This window comes from Urocampus carinirostris, chromosome 3, assembly GCF_059441175.1.
Source record: "Urocampus carinirostris isolate Australia breed hairy pipefish chromosome 3, RoL_Ucar_1.0, whole genome shotgun sequence".
In the NCBI taxonomy this organism is placed as follows: domain Eukaryota; kingdom Metazoa; phylum Chordata; class Actinopteri; order Syngnathiformes; family Syngnathidae; genus Urocampus; species Urocampus carinirostris.
Genome location: NC_142351.1, coordinates 62,889,185 through 62,914,621, shown reverse-complemented (window position 1 = coordinate 62,914,621; position 25,437 = coordinate 62,889,185). Strand labels below are relative to the sequence as shown.

The 25,437-nt window shown below is 39.7% G+C and overlaps 1 protein-coding gene across 1 annotated transcript in view; it reads right to left on the bottom strand.

The window, feature by feature from the left end:
* Window positions 1–22,172, bottom strand: part of wnt5a (wingless-type MMTV integration site family, member 5a) — a 48,611-nt gene extending 26,439 nt beyond the window's left edge. Inside the window, exons 1-3 of the mRNA XM_088332912.1 lie at window positions 19,427–22,172; window positions 19,194–19,276; window positions 689–12,039 (exon numbers count right to left, since the gene is read on the bottom strand). The gene's annotated coding sequence lies outside the window, so the exon portion shown is untranslated. The remainder of the gene's footprint in view (window positions 1–688; window positions 12,040–19,193; window positions 19,277–19,426) is intronic.
* Between the last annotated feature and the right edge of the window lie 3,265 nt (window positions 22,173–25,437).

Here is a 25,437-nt window from a genome sequence, read left to right as displayed (position 1 = left end):
TTTCTGCTCATAAAACAATGATATGGTATTTTACTATGAAACAAAAATAAGGTCAAAACTTCGGAAAAGGGTCAAAACTATAGAAAAATCCAAAATGAGCCACGGTGAGTATAAATTATATAAATAGTAAATGTTTTATATGCCAATAAAGGCAACATGAATCATGTTAAAAAAAAATGTTTCCAGGAAACTTTTCCCCCACTTTTCAGATCATTTTTGATAATTTTAATGAGACTTTTTGCTATTTTTTAAAGAGAGAATACAAACGTAGTTAAAAAAGGTAAAAACAGTGAATTCAACAATAATGCTAAAATATTGACAACGTTGTCTGTAATTTTTAAACATGTTCGACACACTTATATATATATATATATATATATATATATATATATATATATATATATATATATATATATACACTTATATATATATATATATATACACTTATATATATATATATATATATATATATATATATATATATATATATATATATATATATATATGTGTGTGTGTGTGTGTGTGTGTGCTTTTGCATAAAAAGTCGGGAAAACACTGCATTGGATAGGAAAGTCACAATTTGAATAAACTTTTATTCATATATTTAGTGGCAAATAAACAACTTCGAATTGAGCTTTTTTGGCACACTTGTAAACAAAAACTAGAAATAAAATAGAAAACCACTCACCAGCAAACAGGAAGAGCTAATCCACCTCCCGCAGACTACGTCGAGCAAATTAATCCAATTTATTTCCCTTTTTTCGTTGTTTTATCCTAATTTGGCTCGTGAAAAATTCAATTCTTCCCCAAAAAAGTAGTCACCCAAAAATAAAAATGAAGTGCACCTTGCGCTTTGCAAAAACCTCAGAGGCAAAAAGAAGGACTCGGATTTTTTTGAGCACAAAAACGTGCAAAGTTTGTGTTAACGAGTTAACCCTTTCAAAAATAATAAATCCCAGTTGCGCACGATTTTTGGTGCGCCTTTACGCACGAAAAAATCCACGCATGTCTCCGTGCCGCGAGCCACTTTCCGATTTAGCTTCCATTCTGCGTCAGGATTCTGACCATCATCCGCCTCGTGGACCCCCCACGCACCAATACCGAATTTACCCTCCACAAATCTCCCCAAAAGCGCGTTTTGTCGCGTGCGCACTGCCGCAAAAACAGCCAAGAAAGAGAGAGCAGCGCTTCCTTGTCGTCCTTCCACGCCGTATGTGCGCGCTCGAGTGAAGTTTCCTCGTGTGCGTCCCTCTCTTCTTTTTCCTCCCTCTCTCACCTGCTCGTGTGAAGCTCTGCCCACTTTGAGGCGCATGCGCAGACTTTCATGTGCTACAAACTGCATTTTGGGACCGCCTATAAGAAAACAAAGCTCTCTATTACCTAAAATAAACTAAAAAAGCACCTGAGGCAATGACTTTATCCACTCCACAGAAAAGTTCAGATTTTTTTAGCCTTCCGTGGAGCCCAAAGAAAATACATGGTTAGGGTTAGTTTTTACGGGGTCTTTTGTCCGAAAATAATTATTATTCCATGCTATGACGTCTACAAAATTGCAGCACATATCTTCAGATTGTATTTTTGTCAGCCTTGGCGGTTTTTCTTTTGCTGTTCTGTCTACCAACAAGTGGACTGCACTCTTGCGGCTGCAATCCATTATTCTCAGTCACAAATTGCTGCGTGCTGGGAGAGGCGGAGCACACTTTTCTTGGGCCTGGCAGGGCCAATTTTGACGTTATTCCGCCAAAAAGATAATCACACTTGCAATCCATTATCCCAGGTCACATATTACTTCTTCCTGGAAATGGCAGACCAAACTTTTCTTGGACCTGGTGGGGCCTATTTTGAAATCATTTCCACCAGAAAGTGAACTTTACTGATTTACCCGCAATCCAATACAAACTGTCACATATTGCTGCATGCTGGGAGTGGCAGAGTGCACTTTTATTGGGCCTGGCAGGGCATCTTTTGACAAAAATTGAACCGCACTCATGCGGCAGCGTTTAATATCCCCAGTCCCATATTATTGTGAGCAAGGACCGGCAAAAGGCTCTTTTGTCGGAAGGTGTGTCGTTCTGGCCTGTCAAAAGGAAAATAAGAGGTAGTGGCCACAATCCATTATCCCCGCTCGACTATTTCCGAGAGAAAGGACTGAGCAAGTACACTTTTTTTTAGGTTCAGGCCGCAAAAGCGTGTCATCGTGGAGCGCCTAAAATGAACTACACTGTTTTGGCCTCTCTATCCTCGTCCTTCAGGGTCATTCCTCTTCCACAGCTGAGTTTTGAGATTCAAGGTCCCGATGTGTGTTTTCACAATCTTTTACTGTCCCTTTGAGTAGTTATCCCGCTGGTCACAAAAGTAAAAAAAATAACATTCGTTCTGAGCTACTAAAGCTATTGGCTCTTTTCAGCCTCTCCGGTTGTATTCAGCTAGGTCGTTCTGTTGTTGTCACTAAAGGGGATTCACAGAAGTTTTCATTTGCTGTTGCAAGCTGAGATTAATGAAAGATATATTGAATTAACCCCTTAAGAGTCCCAATCCAAAACTTGTGCAGAGTAAAGTTAATGCTGTTCTTGAACCGTTTGTAGAATATGGATGGTATTGTTCTCTTTTGAAAGGTAAGAATCTGAAGTTTTGGCCCAGCAAGTGCACCTAACATTGGTTATCTGAGTTGGAACACACAGAAATAGAAGTTGTTTATTCTTTTTCACAATTAAATGCCTGCATATGAGTGTAGCATGGGTGTCCTAGCTGGAAAACAGGTGAGAAAATAGCTTGAAGCCTTACCTGGTACTGTCAAATTTGATCATAAAGTGAAAAGCAAAACATTTTTTTTACACATTTTTCTAAGGGTAGGTTTTAGGCGTTTCCAGAAGTGGCCATTTGAAGATGTCCAATTTACAGCTCTAAAACCTGTGCAACTGTGTATTTTACTCAGGCCATTTTTTAAAACATTTTGAAATAGTTGTAAATGTTTCAGTCAATCAATGATTGTGTACACTAGCGCGCAATAATGGTGCATAAAAATAAATCATGAGTGCTGTTTATTTTGGGGTCCTATTTGAATACCTTCTGAACATCTGTTTACTGTTCATTTCAGAATTTCATTGCCTAACCAATGTGTCAATCATCATTTGAATTGGTTACTACTGGCTTAAGATATTCATGGCTAAAAGAGGCGATCTCTGTTTTATAAATACAGGCCCGTATAGGCCAATGCGGGCTGCGGACAGTGAAAAAAAGCCTGCTTTTAGCCGAAAGTGGTGTCAGAGGCTAAAGGCCCTATTGGAAACAATTTTACGAGTCTGTTTATTTGTAAACGAAAACTATATGGCGAAACAGACAGATTGCAACAAGGGACATCCAACAATGCAGACATGTTTTTAGGCGGATTTTTTTTATTCTCTCTGCATTACTATGTTTTTTGGAGTAAATATTTAAATACGGTTGGTTTCACTGGACAGTCCTGGGTGGAATGACTCCATGTTTGCAGAATATAAACTCAACCATCTCTTTACCAGGGGATTTATTGGTGAGCTACGGCGGCTTTATAGTATTCGGGTATCTTGTTTCAGACTGATCGTGATGATTCTGTGATGAGTACATTTTGAAATGGCAAGCATCTCTTGAATCTCAAGAGTTTAGGCTTTCCAATGATAAGTGGCATGAAGTGTTTCAGTGACTGGTGACCTCATGAAGATACGCCTTTGTTAATCAATAGTCCGACTGTTGGAACATTAAGAGTTTAACCTTCTGAATTTGGTGCGTGTATTTTTCCAAAGCAGATGCTTTTCTCCATTTCAAACTACAACAACGTCTAGTGGTAATTAATTATCCGCATGTATTTGACAGTTAGCAATCGCCTCAATTTAATCTATGATTTTTTTCCAACTAACATAAACCATCCAACTGGTAATTAGCCCATGCTAAACTAGCATTAGTAAATAAAGACACAGCGATTACGTTCGTAGCCCGGTATTTGAACGTCATATTTAACTAGCATGACGGCAGGGGCGTGCTGTGCCAAACGACGCTTCGTTGGAGACTCAATCGCCCGTCGGTGTGAACGTAAGCGTACATACTTTTGTGCTTATAATTAGTGGGCACCCTGTCTCGTCAAATTAGCCCAAAGCTAAAGCACTAACGAGATGAGCGCTATGGAAAAATGGATGGATCTTATTTTGTGGCGCAGGTGGAGCTAATTAAACGTTACGGTGAACCATCGTTTTTCGTGGGGGTCATGGCCCAAGAAAACCCCTTGATGGGAAAAATCTGTGAAGTAGAAACTAAGAATGAACCGATATTGGTTTTTTTAGGGCTGATACTGATTATTAGTATTAAGAAGAGACCGATAACCAATATTTGGAGTCGGGATTCATTTGCTGTAAAAGCTTGAAAATTGACATAATGATGTGTTTAACAATGCAAAATGAAACACAGACAATGTTATGAATTCAAATAAAACTTAGCTCTCCGGAACCTTTTACAGTATATAATTGACAATTTCAACACAACTAACATTACTAATATTTCACTTAAACCAAAAAATAACAGTGCGGGAAATACAATTAGGCTTAGCAGCCACTCGTATAAAGGCACATTGCTCCCAGTTTTTTTTTTTACAATAAATAAATACAAATTCCAGTACAACCAACATGACTATAATCAACTTAAGACAAAAAGTAAAATCTAAATTTCAACAGAGCTCGCAAATTAAAAAGTATGGGACTCCTTTTTTAGAGAGATCTTGATTCACAGGCATTTCAGGGCTCAGGTGTTAGCAGAGCTCCAGTCGTTTACTCAGCTCTAACGGTATTGATTTGACCGCCCCTCGTCACTTACCCAATCACAAGATTTGCGGGTAGCGACCGAGACAGAGGAGAGAAGAGAGGGATAGAGAAGCTCGACTGCATCTGAGCCTAAATAATCGGCCCGTAGATGAATAAAAATACTATTACCGATATCCGTCAAATTCCCAAATATCGGTTCACGATAACCAGTTAACCTCTAGTAGAAACTTTTGTTTTTGTTTTTCAATAACCATACAATAAACTAGTGTATACACCTTTGAATACAACAAACAAAAAAAGAAATTGCCGTATTGCATGGGAGGGAAACCTATGAGTTCCAAACCCTCGGTACCCCAGATAAAAACAAAAAAGCTATATTAAGTACTATTTTTGTGTACTATACATGCACAACATTAGAAATAGATATAGATGTAAAGGAAAAATGGTATTCTAGTAACCTTTTGTCCATTTGTTAGTGTGAGTAATGATATACGCGCCGTCTTATTTCTTGATAATCACTGGCTTTGTTTTCAAGGTTATCATGTTTTTGCTACCCCTATTAGAATCATTGCAAGCCTTGAGACACACAGCTAATAAATACTGTAAAAAACATATAGTATTGTATTGCCAACTCATCTTTATGAAGCACACAAGAGTCTGAACTGAAAGGCATTGTGGGAGAGTGTTCAGCTAATAGCACATTGATATTTTCAGGAGGCAGTGATACTCACCAATGGCAGACCAGCCTCTTACATGACATCAAGCAGTCTTAGAGACATAAATCGTTATATGAAAGGTAGATTTTTTTTTACGTTTTTGGACACCTAATAGAATTTGTTGATGTCGTATGGTCGAGAAAATGTTGTAACAAGCGTCTGACGAAACATCTTATTTTTTTAAAAAAGTCCCTATCGTCGATTGGTCACAGCCACGCACCTTAGAGAGAGTAGTGATTCGGTGGTTTTCCTACATCTTGATACTCACGGGCTTGGTTTTCATAGTTGTCAATAGCACGTTAGCATTTTACAGACATAAATCAACATGCACAAAACTGCAGAGGTAGAATTTTTTATGTTTTTGGGCACGCAATAGGACCTGTTGATATCGTATGGTCGAAAACATGTTGTAAGAAGGGGCCCAACATTTTTTTTAATCCACACTATCAAGAGAAACAGTTGAATCTACTGTCCTCTATTATACATTGAAACCAGAGGCCATTTTAGGTTCAGAGCTCTGGGGGTACTGAGCACCCATAGTGTCTGGCTGGTTAAATAATTTTTCATTTGACTTAAAGTGATTCAGGATCATTGAGTACACTTTTTAGGAGTGTCACTTCCAAATTGTGAACATCACATTACACTTCAAAAGGAACTACTGGGTAGCACTGACAACCATATACAGTACACTGTTTTGTGTATTTCTTTAGAGTTACCTCAACATGGTGCTGTTTTTTTACAGAAATTCTGGTGTGGGAGGATGAGAACACACAAAGCTAATAACAAATTCATGGTATTGGGTGGTAAAATAGTACCAGCTCGGTAGCCTAGATGGTAGGGCGCCCGCTCCGAGACTGGGAGGTTCAAGCCTCGGCCGAGTCATACCTTACAACATTGGTACTCATTGCCTCCCTGCTTGGCGCTCGGCATTAAGGGTTGGAATTGGGGGTTTTGGTCACCTAATGACTCCCAACACAGCAGTTGGGTCTAAAAACCCGGCGCAGATCGAAGGCGACGCGTCACGTCGAGAGGTTCACGTGTCAAATGATCTCCTGTATATATCATGTTTATGGTTTATACTGGCTGAATAAATAAAAATACCATACAAATACAATACAATATAACATACTCTCACTGTAATACAACAAAGCCTCCAAAAACTCCTCCGCTATGCCGCAAGCGAAAGTGGAGCGGTGCTAGGAATCAAATTCACGGAACCATTTCAATGTAGTTAATTAGTTAATTTTTAAAAAAAATGTCATCTCGCGTTTTTCCTCGTATTGAAGCCTATCCTGTCCTTTATTCAGCAAAAGAGAGTTTTTAAAATGCTAAAACGGACCCTTGATTGAAACCAAAGAACAAACCCCTTTTTCGGCAAGTTATTTTACGTAGGTGTACATATTAGGCAAGAATACTCTTGACGCAACATGTAGAGAAGGTAGAGAGAGCCCTTTTGGCCAATCAGAATGCAGAACACAATACACAAAATGGTTAATGGTCTGCTTTTTTGAATAGCGCTTTTCAAGTCAATAAAGAACTCCCAATAGCGCTTTACAATGTGCTTCACACTTACTCATTCACACACCGATAGCAGAGTCAGGGGTTCAGTGTCTTGCATACCTGTCAACCTCCACGGCTCCATGCCCTTACAAACTGTCGTAATTTCCCTTACAAAATACAAAATAATGTTACACCACTTTTTTTTTCAAATGTGTTTATTTATGTAGTTTAACATGTTATATTGTACATGTGTTTCGTTATATCATATATAATATTAATCAAAATTTTGTTGTGAGATACTGAGTTGCTCGACATGAATGAGGTTTATTGTAAAAAAGAATTAAGTAGCTTGGACGTTCACTGTAGAAGGAAAAAATACATGCAAATATAATTAAGTAGAATTTTCTTATTACAATTATTAATTCATTTTCTGCATTAAATTATTGTTGGTAATATACTGATTAAAGGGATAACCACAAACCTGTCTTTTTTCATTTTCTCCTTTTATACTTCCTTTTTTTCTTAACTTCTTTATACAACATAATAATTTATAATATAATGCATCAAAGCAAGTGAGCCGTTTGAGAGCCGGCTCTCTTTAATGAGTTGAGCCGAAAAAGCCGGTTCTCTAAAAAGAGACGGACTTCCTTTCACCACACAACTACACGGAATGATGGATGATGGGAAATCCCCAGGCGGCAGACGCATCCGCACAGTAGCATCAAAACGCTGGCTTCGTTTGCAACGAAAAAAACGATACCGAGATAGAGGCTACCACGGCGAACTCGTTTGACTTGAATGATTTGCCGTTTCGTGATAGTTGGTTTGTACCTGATGGTACCCATAATTGACAAATTTGCCTTTTTCCGTACAGATTTTCTTGTACGTCGTACACGTCTTAAAATGCATAATAAACGTACTTTGTACGGCAAAAACGTACAGGTTGACAGGTATGGTCTTTCTCAAAGACACAAAGAGCTTGAACTCGGAGGAGCCGGAAATCGAATCTGCGACCTCTCAGTCCTACAAGACCGTAAAAAGTGAACTGCATCATAGTAAGGGTTCACTGTATAACACAGCATGTATTTAATACAAGTGTGACGCAAACAGGACACTGGGATGCCACTTTTTATTTGCAATCTTGCGTGCTTGCATCCCAAACACGTCCCCCCATCACCTCCATTCCAATCCCAGAAGAAATAAAAAGAAACGGCAACATCTGGCCGAGTTTACGAGTGCGGGAGAGAACTGGTAGACCATGAAAAGCCGCGAAAAAAAGAATAACTTTAAGAGTCTATTGTTCGAAAGCGTCATTAGCGTGAGGGAAACTTTAATCTCGTGAAAATAGCCAAAGTTGCGCTCTATTTGACCAGTAAAGGCCGACGGCGGCCATCTTATTGACACGACTTGGCATGAGAAGACACCTCCGGGTTGCTGCGAAAGCAAACTTTATTAATACAACGGGAAGAAAAAGTAGAGCAAAACCGCCGTAAAAAACATTAGCCGCCAAAGTTGAGTTCAACCACACGCGCATAGCAGAAGAAAAGAAAAACGTGTTTTGTTCTGGTGCAGCGAGTAGAACAATGAAAATAAAGATCTTTCTAGTGATGCGTGCAATCCCAAGAAAACAGAAATTTATTCGACTTGTTGGACAGGACCGTCTCTCAAAATGAGAATGTTCTGATAATGTAATTTTCTCTAATGCAATTCCAAAAATGTCATACATTCTGAATTCATTATAAATCAACTGAAATATTGCATGCCTTTTATTCAGGAGTCGCATTCTCACATCCTGGAAGTCAATTGCGGCCCCCAGGAAGAGAGTTTGAGACCTATGCTTTGATATAAAAGTTAAAGGGACAGTGTGCATTACTTTTCAGCTGGATGCGGCTGTATTATGTCATGCCACTGAAAATGAGTGCTAAAAGCACAACGGAAGGAGGAAAAAAACACACCTTATTACTTTTGAAGGAAAGAAGAAAAGAAAAAAAAGACAAATAAATAAAAAAAGAAAAGAGAAATAAGACAAAAAGTAAATCTTAAAAAAAGGGGACAAATAGAAAAAATAAAGAGAAAAAGAAAAAAAGGAAAAGAGAAAATTGCATTTACTTGTTCATTTCTCTTAATTCCTTTCCTTGTCTCTTTCCTTTTTTCTTCCTCTTTCTCCCTTTTCCTTTTTTGCTTTCTTTTCCACTACTTTTTAATGGTGTTTTCCTTTTTTGCGCTTTTTAAAAATTTCTTCTTCCCTATTTTTTATTCCTTTTCAAATAACAAATATTTTCCACTTCTTTTTGTCTTTCTTTGAGAAAGGCTGGGTAAAAATTGTTAGAAAAAATGTGCTTTTTGCTCCCTTTAAAGTCTTCCTTAAACTCAGTTTTGGTTGCACTATAAAATAAGATATTGAATACTATCCTTTTAAGACCCGCGACCCTACTGAGGATAAGCGGTGCAGCTAACGAGATGAGATGAGATCCTTTTAAGATCAGCTGAATGTTTTTATTAGCGCTGTTTTTGTGGAAATCCACATTTGGCCCAACCTCACCTGGATCCTACCTTCAGCAGCCCCCAACTCTATTGAGTTAGAGTTTCCTGGCCTATTAGTATACTTTTTCATTATGTTCTACGTTTTCGCAATAGTAGAACAATAAAAAACGTTATTGTTGTTTATTCATTATTTTAGTAATGAATCAAGAATCAAGGACATTTACTAATTGCATCACAGAAAAGAAGGAACTTTATAACAATAATGTAAGCCCTCATTTATCGTGGTTAACAGAGACCAGAACCCTCTATGCGAAAATCTGTGAAGCAGCCCCACACACACTTTTTTAACATGTGCTCTGCCGGCCCATTCACTGCAATAGTTAAGCAGGTATAATAGATAACAGCCGCACAGGTTCTGTTCATTTTAGGTGCAAATAATGTCAACAAAAGTCACCACATGAGACAAATATTTTCTCTCTCATCTCCATCTCCCAGTAATGATGAACTGGGGATATTTGACCGTGGCCAAAACGGTGCAGTTCGTTTTAGGCGGGCCACAGTAGCATACTTCTGGACTGAAAAACAATGTGCTCATTGCAATAGTCAACAGGAGATAATGGATCACGACCACAACCTAGCATTTAATTTTAGGCGAGCCAGAATGGCTTCCTGAAAAACGTGCATTTTAGCGGTCCCCTCTTGTAGCAATGTGGCTAATGAGGGATCATGAATCGCAGCTGTCTGAGTACACATCATTTTTGGCGGGAATACAAGACAGAAAAGAGCCGCCTAGCCTGACAGAAGTCACTTGCCACTCACAGCCATATGCTATAGGGGATAATGGATAATGGGTGCATTTCAGTTCAGCTGGACAGAAAAGCAAGAATAAGATGTCAGTCCTTACAAAAACGGTGCTGGTTATTGCTTGCAGCAATGTGCAATCGGGGAAAACGGATCACAGTTACATAGGTGCATTTCACTTTGTGCTGAGCAGAACAGCAAAAAAGAGCCGCCAGGCCCAACAAACTGCAATTTTGCTGGTCCCTGCTTGTAGCAATATGCAATCAGGGATAAGGGTTGTGGAATATTTTGGGACCAGCGATGAAAAAAAGTCGACAAGTATGAAGCGCAAAGTAGCGAGGAAATGGAATGTACTCATTTTCTGAGTCAGTCCTTTATATTTGATTGTGTATGTTTTCTTTTAGATTTTTCGATTTAGCTGTGTATTCTTTTTATTTTCGGAACTGAGTTCTTACTTGTTCTATTTTCATTTTTTATTTTATTTCCTAGTACTATTTAAAAAGTCAAAGCTGTGATTCTCAAGCAAGATAAGTTCGAGTTTATAATGTGTGCTGCAAAACTATGAATAATTGTTTCAGTGCTTCTGAATACTTTTCTCTTACGCCAGCGCCTCCCTTGACGGAGCCTTGCGCACTACCAGCCCCACTATTTGAGAACCACTGAATAATTAATTAATATGATTTATTTAAAAACATGTTCAGGAGCTCAATGTTTTCCACTGAAAGCAGTTTCAGCGAAATAAATAATAATAATCTAAAATTAAATTAATAAAAAAACATCGCTTTTTACATTGAAACATGAGAACATTGTAAGTTAGAGACACTGTAACTCGGGGGTCTTCTTTCGTTTTAAACCAATCCAAGTCAGCCTTAAATCAATTAATCCACTCTCTGCTGTCCCAGTCTGATGCTGAGATTATAATTCATCCATATGTTACCTTCCGTCTCGATTACTGTAATGCACCACTCTCCGGTCTCCCAAAGTCTAGCATCAAGAGTCTAAAGCTGGTATAACATGCTACAGCAAGGCTGACCTGCACTGGCTCCCTGTCAGTTTAAGATGAGGTTCTGTTGGTATTATACAAAATCATGCATGGATTCGCCCCTTTCAGATTTAATCTCCCCCTGTGTTCCTACAGGGAGTCTTGGGAGCCTAGGGATCCCAAGAGCCAAGAAGAGATCCGCAGCATTTTCCACCCGGGCTCTGTTGCTGAGTTTTTCTTTGTCCTCATGTCGGTTTTAGATCAGGGGATGGTGTAACAGTAGCCTGTAGTCTATTCAACCCTTTGAGACTTCTTGTGATTACGGGCTCTACACATAAACATGACTTGACTTGACCAGTTAACTTAAATTCAACACACAGAAAAAAACTGAAACTAGTCTAGGATCAACAGAAAGCAGTCAAAAACAAGTGGCATTCCATTGGCACAGTGCTTCAGAAAGGTCCTGGTGGGTTGTAGTCATAAAAGTCCAACGTTTAGCGGCTTAAGTAAACAGAACAAGACTGACACGGGTTGAATCGAAGCTCACCGGCTTGGCAACATTCGTTTGTCAGCCTGTTCGAAAGCCGAAAATGAAAAAGTGGAGATTTGGAGCCCAGCCCCCCAGCAAACACCAAGGACTATAAGGCAGACGGGGCCCCCATAAAAGCAGGATGACTCCGCCCACTGGAGGGTCATGGCTTTCCTCAGCACAGACGCTTATCAACAGTGCCAAAACCATCAAATGGTGCTCGTCCAGATTTCGTGTGACCTGCCGACAGAAAAAAAAGAAAAAAAGTGTCAAAGGGCAAATGCAAAATGACTAAAAAGATGAAATGCCAAAATTGATAGTTTTACAAAGACTAATCATCAAGCTTGTTTTTTTAAAAAGTAATTTATCGTTTATGGAAATGCTAGCATAACCCTACTTGGAGTTGGGCAAAGCTTTTTCATTTCTTTACCATTTTGTTTTTAATGTTTGTCGAGCCTCCACATCTCCATAAGATTTTATCAAAGGCAGATGGCAGCAATCCAAACATCAAGCGCTGATTAATGAGAAGGAACCAAAGAGCAAATATAAGACAATAAGATTGTCTTTATTGTCATTGATAACTATGTAGTGAAGATAAAGATAAAGAAATTAAGAAGGAATGAAGGAAAGAGAGAAAGAAAAGAGAATGAGAAAGAAAAAGGGAACGAGAAAGGGAAATAAAGAAAAAGACAGAAAGAAAGACAGACAGAACTTTGAAAAAAAGACAGACATACAGAAGGCAAGACAGAAAGCAAGACAGAAAGAAACCAAGAAAGAAAGCAAGAAAGAAACCAAGAAAGAGAGCAACACCCCTGGGTTATGGCATCTCTATCTTAGGAGCCGGTCACACAGACATTTGCGGCTGAATCACGGCCAGAAATTTCTGCTTTTGAGGCGGACGCTATTGGACGCATTGAGATCGCCATTCAGACGAGATACAGCGGTGCTTAACACGAGGTCGGAAATTCGCGCGCGGGTGGCAGCGCGAAAGAGTTTTGCGCTGCTCAATTCTTCAGAGCGCGGGGTACACAACCTTTCACGAGCGTATCGAGGCTGAACCACGGCCATAAATTTCTGGCCGTGAAGCAGATGCTGTTGGGCGCTGTTGGCCGCTGTTGGACGTTTTGAGACCGCCATATAGACGAGATAGAGCAGTGCTTTACTCGCGGTCGGAAATTTTCACGTGGTTGGCCGCGCTCAAAACTTTTGAGCTGCTCAAAAGTTTGAGCACGTGTTAAACCGCGTGCCGCACACATGGTCAACACGAGGTAATGACGCGGAAATGACGCGGAACGACGTGCTCTGGCCGCGGCCAGGGCGTGGTTACACATGGGTGGGATGGGAAATTTCAGCGGGTAATCGTGGGTGGAGCATGGTAATAGCATGTTCTGCGCCTGTATCGCGGTGTTATTACGTGAAATTAGCGTGTTACGCGTGTGGCGGTCAAACGCCTTTCTCCGCGTATAAACAGCGCGAATGCCGAGCACACGTCAGTTGTGCTCGTGACGTCAAGGGGGTGAACATGGATCCCCGTCAGCGTAGTGACCTCGTCTTAATCCATTTTTATTTCTTGACATTTCTTTTCAAGATAATAAAATAAAAATGATACCATAGCTTGAAATCTTGATCTTCACAGGACTGTGTTTTGTGCGGTTATGATTTCTACAGCCCGGTGCCGAGATTTGCATCCCCTCGCTACTACAACCACTTTGACCTCGTTTTATCTCACTTTAAGGGAATGTAATGGCGAACATATAACCAAAACCACTTCGTCTTGCATTTGTTGGAAATGTAATACAACTTAATCCACTCCGTCTTTGTTTTTGTTGTGAACGTAATCGAACAGTAATACACACCGTATATAAAATCCTCCCCCCCCTCGCGTGAACGCGCATTCTGCTGCGCTTCCAACGAAAGCGATCGTATTCTATATAAAACGCTTATTAAAACTATAAAGCGAGCTAATTATAACAATTGGGAGATCCTAGTCTATATAACGCGTTTATTTAAACAATAAAGCGCGATCGTATTCTACTATTTGCGTTTGTTAACGCGGATGCAAAAGTCACCAATGTCAATGTACGCTTCCCACAAAAGTGATCTCAGCAGAATGCGCGTTCACGCGAGGGGGTGGGGGGTATTGGGGGGGATGTGTTGCGTAGGAGTCGGATTTGGGCACAACACCGGCTCGGGAGCTTTTATACCCGTGGTCCACACAAGAAAATGACGCAGAAATGACGCGATGAGGAAGCGGAACAGTCGCCGGCGTGTTTTGCGGGCATAGCACCGATGAACAGCGGGTTGGCCAATTTTGCGCATTTTCCATCGCGGGCAACCACGGGCTAAAAAAAAACGCAAAATTTTAGCCGTGATTCAGCCGCAAATGTCTGTGTGACCGGCCCCTTATCTACACTATTTTCAAGTACAATGTGGAATCCAATGTTTTTTAGATCCTTGGTAACAGTATTTCCCCCACCATATGAAATCGACAAGACATTCTGTTGTTGATTTCATATTCAAACTCTGCGTTGTTAGTGCATATTATGGGTAACATGCCTAAGATGCCTGTCTGGTATTGGTTGACTTCATATAAGATACTGGTCAACCATTGGTTTGTTTCGTAGTCAATGTTATTGGCTAAACTCTCTCCCATTCTTTTCATTTTTTGATACCCAAAATGGTCTGCTTTAGTTTTCAACTTTTAGCATTAGCTTTTAGCAATAGCATGCCAAATGTCCTTACAAAAAAATGTGTGTTGCTTCAAAAAACGAAGGTGTCCAGCGCACATTCCGATTGGCTATTGGATGGCCATTTATTACGTCCCAGCGTAAATAAACAATCCACTTGCCGTCATTTGTTATGTAACAAAGCGAGTGTGTTGGTGTTTGTGTGTCTGTGTCAAGCATAAGTGAGTTAGTCTACATCTGTGACTCAAATTTCTCTGCTGTCGCCTGCACTTAACTTAATGATTTGAGGGTGGGCTAGTATAGAATCAATAAATACGGCCCCTGGGAGAACAGGATGGAGGGCCACATATTCAAAGAAAATCTCTGCTTTCTTTTCTGGAAAAAAACAACAACTTTAGACCACCGCCGGGTTCCAAATGCAAGAAGGTGTCGTACGTTGGCCAACGTAAAGTCTTTGAAATTGTTTTGTAAACGCAGTTAAGTATTTCTGAAAGTTCCTCAATGTTAGCTAACATTTAGTTTTAGAGTCAAATGACTGCTAATATTCCATCAATACATTGACATTGAGAAACTTTAAATTGAACAATAAAGCATTGCCCAAATATTTTTCCCCGTCAATCCAATTAGTGATAAATGGCATCAGTCCCAAACTTTAAATGACACACACACACAAAAAAAACTATTAAATGCATGTTGAACTGACAGTGTGTAATAACTCCTCACTACTCTAGAGCTCAACACACAGGTTGCGGTAGGAATTGGATAATTCCCTTGGTCTGGACTGTTGACTGCTGAACTTTTAGAAATATTCAGCTATAACGTAACTCCTAAACCCTAGTTTTAAACCGTAGAAGGGTTGTACGAACCTCATATGAAACCCAAACCCTAGAAAGGACTTAAAACCCTAATATGAAGCACAAAGCCTACTTTAAATTCATAAAACCCCTTTGAAACTCTAATACCAAGCCAAAACACTACCGTTTACCCTCGTTTGAACATCTAAAAAGGCTTTAAAACCCTCACAAGAAGCCCAAACCCTATTTTGAAACCTAGTCCAGATCCCTTAAAACACTTTTAAACTCTAATATGAATCTGAAATCCAAGGCTCAATGACCCTATTATGAAGCCCACTAAGGAACCCAGAAAGATAACACCTCAAAAGCCTACTTCCAGTTTTTCAGACAGTGACAGGACATAAAAGCTAGTGTGAATCCCCACCAGCTACAACAAAAGACCAAGCAAGCTAGATACATCCAGAGCGGCTGAAAAGAGCCAAAAGCTGGAGTTGATCTGAGCTGGTTGAATTGCCTTACTATAGCAGCTAGCTAATAAAAAGGCCAGTAAAGAATTGAAAGAGCAAAGCAGAATTTGGCAAGCTTTGGACAAGCCGGGATTCGAGCGGGGGTCCCTTGATCCCAAGACGAGCGCTCTACCTCCTGAGCTACTGCCGTCCCTGTTGTGTTGTATTACTACAAATTTATAACACTAAAGTCATGTTTATAGGATGGTAAATATGGTTTTGCATATTATTCGAATCAATACTGTTTAATTCAAATGAATGAAGTACTTTTGCAGCACTAGGGATCACTTTACAATACACAAAAGGTCTCTAAATTTTCTTCTTGGGAGTTCTTGCGTGACACTGGCAAAATAAAAGTACTTTTTTATCTTTGCACTAAAACAAAAGACAACACAAGTTTGCGGAAATCTGCCTTTTAATTCATGCCATGAACTTAATCATTTTCAACAAGCATTTAAAGAAATACTGTAATAAATACAGATATGGAAGTAAGGCCCCATCAACTTTGCTATCAGGCCCAAGCGAGGCGGGTGGTTTTATGCCTCCCTTATATGATGGCTGCAATAGTTTGAGTGCTTCCCTGTCTGCCTCAGAGTCCAATCAGCAATTCCGATCTTACCCTCCCTGGCAAATACGTGCCCCCTTCCTCGGCAAATACATAGCCCCCCCCCCCCCCCCCCCCCAGCCCCTCCCAATTCCTCCACTATGAGGAGGTTTGATAGTGCTAGCAACAGAACCCATGGAAGATCGTTTTTTTTTTATAGCTAGATTAGCATCTATACATTAGCTAACACAAAGCAACAAGCTTGTGAAAGTTCACATTTTTTAACTAATATAATTTTAAAGGGACAGCACGGCGGCACAGTGGTTAGCGCATTTGCGGCACAGTTCATGTCTTGGGAACCTCCTGCGTGGGTTCAAATCCAGCTCCAGACTTCCTGTGCGGAGATTGTATGTTCTCCCCGTGCTTGCGTGGGTTTCCTCCGGGCACTCGGGTTTCCTCCCACATTCCAAAAACATGCATTTCAGGTGAATTGGCCGGTCCAAATTGTCCCTAGGTGTGAATGAGTGAGTGAATTGTCTGTCCCTGTGTGCCCTGCAATTGGCTGGCAACCAATTCAGGGTGTCCCCTGCCCACTGCCTGATGATTGCTGGAATAGGCTCCAGCACCCCCGCGACCCTACTGAGGATAAGCGGTGTACCTAATGAGATGAGATGAGATAATTTTAAAGGTCAATTTAAGCAAATTCAGCATTAAAAGGTTATTTAAGCTAACATTTAAAAGTTTTTTTAAGGAAACAAAACCTTCCAAAATTCAGTTTTTACATACATTTGCATTAGAATGTTAAGCCAGCACAAGATTTCGAAAGTTTGTGTTTTTAAAAGAATGGAATAATTTGAAAGATCACAAATCAACATTGTACGACTCTTAACGTAAAATACAACAAACATTTAAAACCAAATCCATTATCTGGGCTTGAACAGTAAACAAGCAAGCAAACAAACATAAACCATCAGAATTAGAGGATTTCGCTACCTACATTAGCATCAACATATTAGCTAATACCAAAACAATTGCCTTGAAAACTTTGCTATTTAGAGCAAATAAAATCATTCAAAACCTCAATTTTTAGCTACTTCAAGATCAAAATGTCAGCTAAACAAAACCACCTTTCAAAATCTGGCTTTTAAAAAGGAAATCAAACAGCTACGATAGAATCAAAATGGAAGCATTTCATTTTATTTATTTGGCTTCAAAAATTTTTTTAAATCAAAGCTAGATCCAGAGCTTGAGCATTAAAAAAAGAGCTGTCGGCTTTAGCAATTCCCAATTAAACACGGCATGTGAGCAAGCAGACCTAGCTAAACTGTTAGCGACACAAAACATGGAAGTCTAGCACTACAAAACCTGCAAATATTTTATGAAAAAAAGATAGTAACAAATAAGTGCCATGACATAACATACTTGTAAAAAGAGAGAGTCTACTCCTTGTAAACCCAACCCTAAAAAATAACCTATATTTTTCACATTCATCCCTTCTTTCTTGTTCCTTTTTTTCTTCCTGCCTTTTACAACTTCCTCCTCGATGGGCCTGCAGCTCTAACCCAACCAAAAGTCAATTTTTTCGTTATTGGCCCTCATGGCATGTAATGGAGAATCAAGCTAATTATCCCTACAGCTGTTTTCACTTGCTTTTTATGTAAGCAATACCTGGCGGATCCAGAGAGCAACAGTGAGGCCCTTCTTAGCGCTGCAGGCCTCCAGGCTGGCTGGAATTAGGGTGCAAAATGCCAGATTTGCGGACCCCCATCCCCCATCCATGTGTACCCCATCTTCTAGCACTAACCATAGCCAGGCCGACACATCAAATGACCTCTGTGCGCGCCTTTCAAATTCTCCTGTTGAAACCCTACTTCCAAATGCGAATCCGTACCCCTAAAAAGGCTTAAAGTCACTCATCTGAAAAACAAACCCTAGTTTGAAACACAAGTTAAAAGCCCTAAGACCTTTTACAACTCTAAAAAGGCCAGTTTTCCTTCCCCACTGGGAAATTTCCAAGATTCCATGGACGATTGGAAATCTCTGAAATCGGAGTGGTGTCCAACAAGGATCTGATTCATCATAGACCTTGACATACAGGTCGCGGTAGGAATTGGACTATTCTTATGGTATTGACTGTGGAATGCTGAACTTTTAGAAATATGAAGCTGTACTTCTCAACCCTAGTTTGAAAACTTAAAAATGCTACAAAACTAATATGAAATTATGAAATAAAACCTGGTTCAAAGCCTTAAAACCCTTTACAACTCTATTACGAAGCCAAAACCATAGCTTCTAACCCTAGTTTGAACCGCAAAATAGGCTTCAAAACCCTCATATTAAACCCAAACCCTAGTTTGAAACCCTAGAACCCCCCGAACCCTATTTTTTGCCTATTCTTCAAATCAATGTTTTTTTTTTACTCAATGAAGGTTTTTGTACCACTCGGAGCCACAATCTATTACAAACTTTCTCTTTAAAACTCTAAATTGAAGCTGAAACCCTACTTCTAAACTCTACTTTGAAACCATAAAAAGGCTTCAAAACCCTATTTTGAAGCACAAACCCTAGTTCAAAGCCCTTAAACCCTTTACAACTCTAATAAGAATCCGAAATCCCACTACTAATCCCTAGTTCAAAACCCTAAAAAGGTTTTAAAACCCTAATGTCAAGTCCTAACCCTAGTTTAAAACCCTAATTCAAAACCTTAAAAAGTTTTTACAAACCTGATATAAGACCCAAACCCTAGTTCGAAACCCTAGTTCAAAGCCCTAAAAACACTTTAAAACTTTACTATGGAGCCAAAACTCAACTTCTAAACGTTATTTAGAAACCCCTAAAAGGCTAAAGAACCAACCCAACTTACCTGGGCCGCTGAAGGTCTGGGTGAGGTTGGGCCATAAATGCCTTTCCACAAGAAAAGGTCCAATGAAAGAATTCCACTGTTCTCTGATTTTTTTTTTTTTTTTCAAAAAAATAAGAATAATGATAAAAAATAAGAATTATTATGAAAATCAAACATTATAAAATAAATAAAACATAAAAGCTAAAAACAACTTAAATCTAATTAACAAATTTGGCCCAAAGGCAGAAACTCACCAGAAGTTACATGCGTGGTACATCCACTGGGCTCTAAATTTCAGTTCAACAGCGGTTACAATCTCCTCCGAAACCCCGGAAGCCTTCATTCCGTGTTTCAATTCAAGGGGAAATATTTTGAAATTAGATTGCAAAAAATGATCAATAAAATCAACAAAATGGTTGAAACGTAGACAGACGCTGCCCCACTTACGAACAAAATAGGTTCAAGACGATCGTTAGTTGAATTTGTTCGTAAGTTGCTTCAGTGCTATATGTTGTATATGTATGGTTTGTATAAGTATTTTTAAGGAGTGTATAAGTAACCTGCAATGTTCTGTACTATAAAATAAACAATTCATAAAATAATATGCTCTCTTAAGATAAATAAAGTTGAGTTTAACTTACTTTTGGAAGATGCGCATCAAACAATCCTCTTCAGTGGTAAAGAGTGGCCGTTTTCTCATCCAATCATTTTCCCAACCGCATTAAGCTTTCTCATTCCACTTTCATTTCAAAAGAAACCGCTTGCCTCTTCTTTACACAATACATTAACCATAATCAATGGATGCACGAGATATTAAACAATAAAAGTGTCAAAGTTCTTAGCGTGCCGGAAATGGTATAGAACGTTTACAGACGAACTAGAAAGTAGATGCCGGATTTTTTCTTCGGGGTGGATGCTGTGTGACCTCTCACAGCGCCACCACACGGCAGTAGCGATGGAAAGAAGAACTACAGTAATGTCCTGTACTTGGAAAAATGTGCGCACAATACAAAATCTAACTTACAGTAATATCCGGATATTTATCAACATCCCAAATTCTTTTTCGTATCTACCATTTTCCTTCAGACAAATGGTCATAAGTAGGGAAGCGTCTGTAGTCAAGCAATGGGTCGAACCAGGAAGTAGCTAGCCTACCATAGTCTGGGGCCGATGTACATTGATCTGAAAACATTAGCATGTAAATATTGAGCACTTGCCGACTATTTAACAAGGAGATAGTATAAGGGGTGGGCGGTCAGGGTCTGCAAAGCCTTTTCTGTTGGACTTAGAATTATCGGAATCATACAATGTTAATTATTCTTGGTCCATGATTTATTGGAATGAATACAATATTAAATAATTCCAAATCGTCTTTCAGCTTCCTTTTATTGCTTTTCCAGTGATTGCGCTGCTTTGCAGATGTGTGCTTTGATATTTAATCAATTAACTTATCACATTTCAGCCGTTACAGAATTCTACCCGAGGCCTTCACATTCATTCCTGAAGGCCCGGAGGCATACCATAAGAGTAAATGCAGCTGTTGGTTTAACCAATGAGGTTTCGAGTTGGTGGAGCAAGTGCCTTCTAGCTGGCCAAGGGAAAAGGTCAGCAGTTTCACAAAGTATGATTGGCCAGGGCGCAGTAACAAAGGCATCACAACGAAACAGTGAAGAAATATATCCCCCTGTCCACTGCTTCTGTTGAGCGGACTTTTTCAGGCTTAAACTGAATAAAAACGTTTGCAAGAAATGCCAAAAGACAGGGTCAACTTTGATTGTCATTGGAAAGAACGCACAGATAATCTGTAGAGCAGTATCTTGAGGAAACAAAGGAAGATGGATTTTGTGCACAAGTAAAAAGTTTTTTGATAAGTAAAATGTGGTTATATTCCTAAATAACAATGAAATTGTTTGCTTGCTTTATAAATGTTTTATAGCCATAAAATAGGTAATGAAAGTTGGCGAAGACATAGTCTTACTGAAGATTTAGGTGGGAAATGCACAAGCCGTCACTGGGTAGCATCCATATAAAACTCACGCTTTATATAAAGGCGGGGCCCACAAACTATCACCTGTGAGTTTGAGTTGCCTGATTTCAAACCTTCTTGGCACTCGAGGATGGCTGGACCTAGAGTGCAAATTGCCAAATTTGGGTTCCCCAATCCATGTGTAGTCCATTTTCCAATGCTAACCGTAGCCAGGTCGACACATGAAAATGTCGCGGGTGACCTTTGTGAACGCCCTTCAAATTCTCCCTTTGAAGCTCAACAAAGTGACTGTTCAATCATTAAAATGGTCTTGTATGACAAGTGCTCATTTTCTTCCACTTAGTCGCTATTAAGCCCCCTTATTAATGAAGGAGCACTAAATTGGAACCATCTACTGCTGTCATAGAAACAGGAATGGCGTTTTTGGGGGGATGATAAGTTGTGAAATGTAGAGGAGGGGGATAGAAAAGTCAAGGAAAATAATCGACATGGGCTATAATTTCCTTCATATGAGCAAACAGGCGAGAGTCAGTTATGTCGGAAAGAGAATTGCAACTACCGTGAAGACTGCGCTTCCGATTTCATCGTTTTTTTGGGGGGTAAGAAAGTATCGTTCCGAATTCAGATGATTGTCACTAGTCACGTAAACAATTCATTGGGAATGCTCCAATAAGCGCAGAGGAAACAGAATTCAGTTCTTTGGTGGATTTGAGTGTAGTTATTCCTCGTTGTAATGTGTTTTTTTCGCGGTGTCACCACTTCATGGACTTTCATTGGGCATTGTGTTATGCATTATGATAGGCTAAAGCAGGGGTTGGGAACCTTTTTGACCCAAAGAGCCATAACAGCAAAATATTTTGTCTTTCTTTTGAGAGAGCCGTACCACAAAAATCAGCAAAATTGCCAAACCTGCTCTACAGACAAATCCAAACTTTCAGTGCATTTTTTATTAATATGTGACGTTATATGATTTGACAACATCTATGAAATAAGAACAATGTCAAAGCCTGTGTCCAATATCAACAAATACTGCATACCACTTTAAACCAGTCTCCCTCTGTCACAAGCCAGAAACGGAGACAGGACCCAATAGCGTTCGTTTTTCCTCAGTTTTATTGAGAAAGAGAGCAGTGCTTGCTTCAACGATGCAATGATCGTTGGACATGGGTAGCTGATGGCAGGAACGCGGAAGTGCCACTTCGGTGTCGAGCGAGGATAGTCGTAGGCAGCGGGAAAACTGGTCGGTAACCGGGAGTTCAGAAAATAGGTCGGCAACAGGGCAAAACGGGTCGATGGTCGGGATGGAAGAGCAGGGCAGAAACGGGTCCAGAAACCGGTTGGCAACAGGTATCAGGCAGGAGAAAACAGGGTAGGAGATTGTCGGAAGGTACAGAGCTTACCCAATCCATTTACTCTGTGTGCTTGGGTGGTGTTTTAGCGTTTTTACAGTATCTTCTGTGGGTTTTCGTCATAAATTGTCTCAACGGATGATATAGATATTTTAATGAGCTACCATCTGAAGAATTCCTCAGCGACGTACAGGCAAAACAGGGTCTGTTGGTGTGAAACCTTTACTGTAACTGCAGTGGGGACTGAGCCCTTTATGTACTGTGTTACTGCTTTTTCTACTGGTGCTTTGTAGCTTATGCTCTCACAAAACTTAAATCTGCGCTCATAATTTTCATGTTTTTCTGATTTTTATCTCCAAGGCATGTGTACTCACATAAAAGAGCCATGAGTTTCCGACCCTTGGGCAAAGCTGTCACCTGGCCCCTTTTCTGGCTGTGTCTGCCTGTGCATCAGTAAAATTGTACTCGTATGTAAAACAGTCTGACAAACTTACATTACGTGCACGCTAATGTTTTTAGATTTCTAGTTCCTCAAAAAGAAATCATGTTTGCCTGGAAATAGATTTTTTTTTTTTCGCTTCAGTTTATACAGTATAAGACTTTAAAACCCTAATATGAACCCCAAACCCTGGTTTGAAACCCTCGTCAAAATCACAAAATTCGAGTCCCCTAATGAACTTAATCTGGTGAGATGTTTCATCTTGTGATATTTGTGCTGTGCCTAAAAATTACAGTGCTGAGGGAAAAATCCAAAGATATTTTGGCCTGATTTTGAAAAATTTTGTCGCATTGTGGACTTGATTCTGATATTCCTCGTCTCGTGGGATTTGTGTCTCGTCCCACGCCAGGTAAACACAGTGCTGAATGAAAAACCCGACAAATGTTTGGCCTGACTTTGTAAAAATGTTGTCGCAAAAAACAAAATAACCCAATACATTTTTGGCCTGATTTAGCAGAAATATTTTCATCTTGTGGATTCTGATCCCTCAGTGTGAATGAGAGAGCGAATTGTCGGTCCCTGAGTGCCCTGTGACTGGCTGGCAACCAGTTCAGAGTGTCCCCTGCCCACTGCCCGAAGATAGCTGGGATGGGCTCCAGCACCCCCGCGACCCTACTGAAGATAAGCGGTGCGGATAATGGACTGATGGATTCAATCTAGTAAAACGCCTCATCTTGCAGGATTTGCGTCTGGTTCTATGTCAACTATATATAATGCTGAAAAAAACATCCAATTAATTTCTGGCCTGATTTTGAAAAAATATCATTGCTTTGTCTTGTAGGGTTTGTGTCCAAATAAATACAGAGCTGAAGGAAAAATCATTTTTCACCTGATTCTGCAAAACTCTTGTCGCCTCATCAACTCAATCTGGCGAAGTGGGAGTGGTGTCTCTTTCCATCCTCTCTTGTCCAACACCAAGTTAATACAGTTTAAAAAAAATTCCAATTAAATATTGGCCTGATTTGCATAAAATCTTGTCAGCTTCGAGGACTCAATCTGATGAGACGCTTATCTTGTCGGATTTGAGCTTTCTCAAAAATTCAAATCAGATTTTGGCAATCTGTTTTTAAACAAAAAAACATGTCACTCCGTCTAATAGGATTTGGGTCTTGTCTGAGTAAAAACAGTGCTGAATAAAAAAATCCAATGACAATTTGGCCTGATTTTGCAAAAACCTTCTCGCATCGTGAACTCAATCGAGTGAGACGGTTTGTCTTGTAGGAAACTTGTCTCGTCTAAGGCCAAGTAAATACAATACTGAAGGAAATAAATCCAATGAACTAATGCCCTGATTCTCGAAAAATCTTGTTGACTCAATCCAGGGAGACATTTCTTTTTGTGGGATTTTTTTTTCTTGTCCACTGCAAAAGAAATATCCAATGAATTTTTTACCTGATACAAATGTTCAGAGGAAAATCGAGTTGTCTGCTCTAGACCTAAAAGAGAACAATCCCCTCCTTTACTTTTATCTATCTCTAATCCTGTGAGGAATGATGAAAGCCTCCGTGGAATACTGAGGAGCTTGGCTGCTGAGGTGTGTTGGGGTACAAGGTGAAATTCACTGAACTAGTTCCTGATGGAAGTTTTTTTTTTTTTTATATATATATTATCAACACACAGATGGCAACTTCCCCTAGCATGTCTCGGCAGTATAGAGTCTAAAGCTCCGAGACATGTCGGATAAAACAGAAAAGGTGTTATTCGCACGACATATTCAGTTATAGTTGAAAATACCCTGCAGCAAACTAGGAACCGTAAAGTGTTCATACAGGCCCTAAATACAGGCTTGTGCAACGACAATAAAAGGTGCTAAAAGGTGCATGGAATCCTATCTCTTCACTCCCAAATTCCTTGCTGCTCCTCCCCCATTTTCTGTCTCTCTCAATGCCTCCCCTACAAGTTCATCTCCGTCTAATCTCTCATTGATTCTTATAAGCTCCTAATAGCAGGATTCCTTTCCTGGTTCGTTCTTTTGTTCTGAGCGCATTTTCAAAGGTAGTGTTAGTGAATCAAAGACGATGTCAGACGGTGCCTGCGGGGATGTACAGTAGATCCGTTTCACAATTACAACGTTGGAAGTAACCTTAGATATTAGGTGAAGGAAGCACAAAAACGCGGAGACATTGAGCTTTAAAGTGACAATGTGTAATTCATATTCAGGCTCTTGGATCTGCTGCGTCTTATTTCTGACCCAGGCCTCTTTAAACCCACGCTAAAAAACACTTCTTCAGGATGGCTTTCAATATTCAGTAGGACGAGGACACTTTTATTTTATCTTATTTTATACTCTTGCGTTTCTTATTTTTATTGTTTTTCTTTATTTCCATTTTTTTGTTTGGTTTTAACTTATTTCTTCTCTGATATTACAGTACAGCACTTTGGTACACCGAAAGGATTGTTGAAAAGGGCTGTATAAATGGAGTGCATTTA